The 6,978-nt window shown below is 36.6% G+C and overlaps 1 pseudogene; it reads left to right on the top strand.

The window, feature by feature from the left end:
* Positions 1-993: 993 nt before the first annotated feature.
* LOC118552001 (ADP-ribosylation factor-like protein 8B pseudogene) lies at positions 994-1,869 on the top strand (annotated as a pseudogene).
* Positions 1,870-6,978: the final 5,109 nt, after the last annotated feature.

Here is a 6,978-nt window from a genome sequence, read left to right as displayed (position 1 = left end):
ATTCGAAAGAATAGAAATCCTACTAAATATGTCCTAGATCACAAGAGAATTAATATAAACATATCTGGAAAACCCCCAAATACTTGAAGATTAAACAACACACTTCTTGAAAACACATAGATCACAAGAGAATTTTTAAAATATTTCAAACCAAATGAATATGAAAGCATACATTGCTAAAATTTGTGGGGTGTAGTAAAAGCTGTGACTAGATTGTCATTTATAGCATTTAATGCATATATCAGAAAATAAGGAAGATCTAAAAACCAATCATATAAACTTTCACTTTAGGAAAATAGAAAAAGCTGAACAAACAAAATCCAACATAAGCAGAAGAAAAGAAAAGTTAAAGCACAAATCAATTAAATTAAAAATAGGAAATCAACAGTGAATAATCAATGAAAGCAAAACCTGATTCTTTGAAAAGATAAATAAAATTGATTAACCAAGGGACACCTAGGTGGCTCAGTCAGTTAAGCATCCAACTCTTGGTTTAGGCTCAGGTCATGATCTCATGGGTCATGGGACACGAGCCCTGCATTGGGCTCCACACTCAGTGGGGAGTCGGCTTGAAGATTCTCTGCCTCTGCCCCTCCCTCCACTCTCTCTCTTTTTCTAAAATAAATAAATAAATCTTTAGAAAAAAATTGACTAATCTCTAGCCAGGTTAACTAAGAAAAAAGTCTAGACATTAATTACTGATATCAAAATTACTAATATCAGAAATAGAAGAGGGGTCATCATTACTGATCCCATAGACATTAAAAAGATAATAAAGAAATATTATGAGCAACTCTATGCTCACAAATTTGAGAAATGGTGCCAAGACCATGGAAAAAAGACAGACTCTTCAACATAGACATTAAAAGGATAATAAAGAAATATTATAGGCCAGTGGTGTGCCGTGGCCCGGAGGAGCCGTTGAGGGGTTGGGGCTGAGGCCCGTTTGTGTGGGAGCCGTCGCTGCTGCTGTTCTCCCTCCCAGCCGCGATCATGCTGGCATTCATCTCCCGCCTGCTGGACTGGTTTCGCTCACTCTTCTGGAAGGAGGAGATGGAGCTGACGCTAGTGGGGCTGCAGTACTCAGGCAAGATCGCCTTCGTCAATGTCATTGCGTCAGGTCAATTCAGTGAACATACAATACCCACAGTGGGCTTCAACATGAGGAAAGTAACTAAAGGTAACGTCACAATAAAGATTTGGGACATAGGAGGACAACCCCGATTCCAGAGCATGTGGGAACGGTACTGCAGAGGAGTCAATGCCATTGTTTACATGATGGATGCTGCCGATCATGAAAAGATAGAAGAAGCCTCTCTAAATGAACTACATAATCTTCTAGATAAACCACAATTACAAGGAATTCCAGTGCTAGTACTTGGAAACAAGAGAGATCTTCCTAATGCCTTGGATGAGAAACAGCCAATTGAAAAAATGAACCTGTCTGCTAGTCAGGATAGAGAAATTTGCTGCTATTCAATTTCTTGCAAAGAAAAGGATAATATAGATATCACACTTCAGTGGCTTATTCAACATTCAAAATCTAGAAGAATCTGAAGCATCTCCTGAAGTCTTCCAGTCCTTCCTGGCTATAATCCTAAAATTATTCTCTGTTCCTCTGAAGTACTTCCCAGAATACCATCCTTCCTAAACCCAAGAAATTGCCTTTTTCAGAGTTTACTTCTCTTGTGCACTGCTGAACATGTGTATCCCTAAACCTTCATAAACAATCAGCTAGAGTTGTCATGATAAAGTCAGTACACACAAAAAAGCTTCTTATACATACTTGTCTTAAACAGTGTGTAGAGCTTTTTTTGTTTTTTTTTAAACACACACTTGACCATCTTAAATCAAGAAAATTGCATATTTCTGTTCTGGTCTTTCTGGGCCAGATTTTTATATTGGTTTTCAGTAAATGTCTATGATATTTCATTATAGAGTTCCTTAGCTTAATACTGATACTGACTTGATACAGCATGAAGTTTCCAGTGCCACACACAGTATTTAGAAAACCTTTAGCCTGACTCATGTGGGATATAAACACAATGTTCACATATCTCACAAATGCATGTGAAATGTATAATTACACCTTAGGACTTTAAAAATTGGTCTGCAAAGAGTGAGCAGAGGCACCAGATCAGTGTTGTTATTGGTTCTTTACACTGGTGAGATCATATATGAATTTTAAAAACATCTGCTTTCTGAGAATTCTTCATCACCAGATAGCAGGTGGGGATATGGGAGGAACTAAGGCATGCTGTTGTGTATCTGTCCAGATCATTACTTCTCTATTTTGTCTTTTTCTCTTTTTTGGGGGGGGGTGGGGTTCAACACACTTTTTTAAACGGTTGGGAATTGAAGATTTTCTCAAAGGCTTTCATGAATTTAGAGCATTCCAGCCAATATAATAAAATATGCTAAGAATGTAAAAAAAAAAAAAGAAATATTATGAGCAACTCTATGCTCACAAATTTGAGAAATGGTGCCAAGACCATTCAATGGAGAAAGGACAGACTCTTCACCAAATAGTGTTGGGAAAATGAGATCCACATCAAAACAATGAAGTTCTTACACCATTTACAAAAATTATCTCAAAAGGAACCAAAGATCTTTTATAAAAAATGTTTAAAAGATCTTATTTATTTATTTATTTGTCAGAGAGAGAGCAAGAGAGACAGCACAAGCAGGGGGAGCAGCAAGCAGGAGAAGCAGGGCCCCCACTGAGCAGGGAGCCCGATGCAGGACTGGATCCCAGGACCCTGCGATCATGACCTGAGCAGAAGGCAGACGCTTAATTGACTGAGCCACCCAGGCGTCCCAAGGAACCAAAGGTCTAAACATACATGTAAAATGATAAAACTCAGAATAAAACATAGGTAAAAAGCTTCATGACATCAGATTTGGCAATGATTTCTTGGATATGACACCAAAAGTACAAGTAACAAAAGTAAAAATAGATAAATTGGACCCCATCAAACTTTTAAGAACTTCTATACATCAAAAAAATACAATCAACAGAGTTAAAAGGCAACCTATGGAATGGGGGAAATATTTGTAAGTCATAGATCTGATAAGGGATTGATACCCAGAGTATATAAAGAACTTCTACAACTCAACAGCACAAAAACCCTATTTTTAAAATTGGCAAATGAATTGAGGAGACATTTCTTCAAAGAAGATATAAAAATGACCAATGAGCATATGAATAGATGCTCAATGTCACTAATCATTTGGGAAATGCAAATTCAAATTATAATAAGGTATCAGCTTATACTCATTAAGATTGCTACCATCAAAAAAACCCAAAAATAACAAATTTTGGCAAGGATGTAGAGAAATTGGACCCTTGAGCACTGCTGTTGTAAATGTAAAATGGTGTAGCCACTATGGAAAACAGTGTGGTGGTTCCACAAAAAACTAAAAGTAGAATTACCATATGTTCCAGCAATTCAACTCTGGGTATACACCCAAAAGAATTGAAAACACGGTCTTGAAGAGATATTTTTACCATGTTCATTGCAGCATTAATCACAGTAGCCAAGAAGGGGAAGCAAAAATAGTGTCCACTGACAGATGAATGGAGAAACAAAATGTGGTATATACATAAAATGAAATATTATTTAGCCTTACAAAGGAAGGAAATTCTTACACATGCTACAACATAGATGAATTTGAGGACATTACACTAAATGAAATGGGTGGTCACAAAAAGACAAATACTGTATGATTCTATTCATAGAGGTACCTTGAGTAGTCAAGTCCATATAGAGACAGAAAGGAGAATGGTGGCTGCCAGGGGCTAGGCGTAAGGAGTAATGGGAGTTGTTGTTTAATAAGTAGATATTTTAAGTTTTGCAAGATGAAAAACTCCTGCAAAATGGTTGCACAACAATGTGAATATATTTACACTACTGAACTGTACACTTAAAATGGTTAAAGTGGTAAATATGTTATGTGTATTTCACCACAATTTAAAAAACAATACCATGGAGACAAAATAAAATTGCTGGTTGATAGGGGTTTGAGGGGAGGGAGGGTGATGGAGCAAAAGTAATTTTTAGGGTAGCAAAAATATTTGGTTTAATACTGTAATGATGGACACATGTCATAATGCATTTGTCAAAACCCAGAGAATGCACAACACAGAATGAACCTAACATAAACTATAGAGTTTCGTGATTAGTAATATACCAATATCAACTTGTCAATTGTAACAAATGTACCACGCTAATGCAAGCTGTTAGTAATAGGGCAAACTGAGGGGAGATTGAGGAGGTGTGTGGGAACTCTAAGTACTTTCCACTCAATTTTTTGTAAACATACAACTGATTAAAAATAAAAGTATACTATTTTTAAAAATATCTTAGTTGTGATATCAAATTAAGATTCTGCAAAATGTTATAATTTGGGAAACTAGGCAAAATATATTATTTCTTAAAACTGAATGTGAATCTACAATTATCCCAATAAAAAAAAATCTTTAAAAATAGCCAGACAAAGATGTGGAAAATGTGAGAGAAAATAAAATGCAAAGACAAAGACAATCATTCAGGAGATCCATCCAAATAATAGGAATTATAGAAAGAAAGAAGAACAAAATAAAGAACAGGATGTATGAGTGAAACCATATGATAATTGTTTCTCTGATTGACTTATTTCACTTAGCATAATACCCTCCAGTTCCATCCATGTAGATATTCATCCTTTCTGATGGCTGAGTAACATTCCATTGTATATATGAACCACATCTTTATCCATTCATCCATTGAAGTAGGGGTGGGGGGATTACTGAATGGGAAGAAATCAGAGACAAACCATGAAAGACTCTTGACTCTGGGAAACAAACTGAGGATTGCGGAAAAGGGAGGTGGGTAGGGGGGTGGGGTAACTAGGTGATGGGCATTAAGGAGGGCATGTGATGTGATGAGCACTGGGTGTTACACTGAACTGATGAATCATTGAACATTATATCAAAAACCAATGATGTACTATACCTTTGCTAATTGAATTTAAATAAAAAAAGAACAGAACATTAATAAATAAAATAATTTTTCAGAGTAGAGAGTTGTGAGTCTTTAGATTAAAAGAGCTTGCTCACCATGTGTCTATCAAAACATGAGGAATAAAACATCCCACTACTGGGCCTACCATTATGACATTTCAAAGCAGAGCATAAATTTTTAAAAAAATGGTGGGGAAACAGATTGCTAACAAAAGAATGAAAATAATAGAACCCAACTTCTAATCAGCAACACTACACACTAAATGCAATACCTTCAAAACTTCAGAAGAAAAAATATTTTGAACATAGACTTCTAAAGCCAAACTATCAGCCAAATATGAAGACAAAATAATGCTACATTTCAGACATGCAAAGACCCCAAATTTTACCTTTCTTGAGAAGTTACTTGAGGATGTTCTTCAATGAAATGCAGGATGTCTCAATCAGGATTCTTGGATGTCAGTAACAGAAACTCTAGTTAACTTAAGTAGAAAAGGGACTTATTACAAGATTATCATGTAGTTCACAGAAGCCTGGAGACACGGAAGCCACAGCTAAGGCCACCCTGGGTGAACAGCCCCGTTAGAATGCTGCCACTGGTCCTGCTGCCCCCACTGCTGCAACCCCCGGACGTCATCCTACCACCACACACCACTACGGCTGAACTCTAGCCCTCCTGTCTGGTCCCAGTTATTTGTGGTCAACTTCGGCATTGTCTTACTCATGCTCTTCAATCCATGGCACGTTATTTTCCTCAGTTCATTCAAGGCCCCTCTTTTGCTTTATTTCATTGTATTATTATTTTTCCCTTTCAGTTCCCATCCCCACTCCCATTCTACTGCCCACCTCAGTGAGCTACTTGAGTTTATTTCATGTTAATACACTTCCAATCCATCTTCCATATGTTTATTTAGATATATGCATACCCATGAAAATAGACAGGTTGTTTTATAATTACATAAATGGTGTTATGTTGTAAATCTTCTGTTTTTACCTTTTCACTCAATGCTAGACTTTGGAGACCTATCTGTATGGCTATAGTAAATTTAGCTCATTTCTTTTTATTGTTTTATGTTTTCTATACTATAAATATACCACAGTTTGCTTATCTGGTCCCATGGTGATGGACACATAGATTGCTCCCAATTCTTCACTACAACAAACAATGCTATAACAAACAACCTCAACTATATTTCCTTAAGGACCTGTGGGAGAATTTCTCTGGAAGATGTATTCAGGAGGACAATTGCTGGGTTGTAGGCTCTACACATATTTAATTTCAGGAGGTATGGCCAAATTAATCTCTGGAATACCTGTACCAGTTTATACTGCCACCCACAGTTTTCCCTTTCCTCACATCCTCATCAGCATTGATAATATCTGAATTTCCACATATTGCCATTCTTGTAGTGATTTTTCACTGTTACTTTAATTTTCATTTCCCTATTTATTAGCAAACTTGAAAATCTCAATATATTCAAGTTTACCTTCTGTAAATTACTCTCCATATCCTATGCCTAGTTTCCTATTGGGTTTACTGTCTTCTTTTTTAGTTATTAACCTTTTGTCATTTTTGCACATTGCAAATATATTCTTCTAATCTATCATCCATCTGTTGGTTTTTATATTCCTGTCTCCTTTGTGTTTATGACTCCAGATTCAAAGCCATAAGCAGAGTATTCAACCCTTGCTGCCTGGTGGGCAGGGAAAGGAATTATCTGACCATCTTCAGTTTCTACAGTAGGAAGTGGGGCCTGCCTCCCACCAAGATTCAAATGAGGGGGGAATCTTCCACAACAGGATGAGGATTTAGATGTTAGTCAGTCACTAAGTTTCACGCCTTTGGTTGTCCAATATCCACATATACCCTTAGTCCCATATTTACACTAAAATGCTTCCACTTAATATAGTGCAAATATAACTCATATAGCCAAAAAGTACACTTGTGTCCTCTCTAACTCTAACTAGGCACAGAG

This window comes from Halichoerus grypus, chromosome X (assembly GCF_964656455.1).
Source record: "Halichoerus grypus chromosome X, mHalGry1.hap1.1, whole genome shotgun sequence".
Lineage (NCBI taxonomy): Eukaryota > Metazoa > Chordata > Mammalia > Carnivora > Phocidae > Halichoerus > Halichoerus grypus.
Note: the sequence above shows the minus strand (reverse complement) of the source record. Positions and strands in the feature narration are given on the sequence as shown.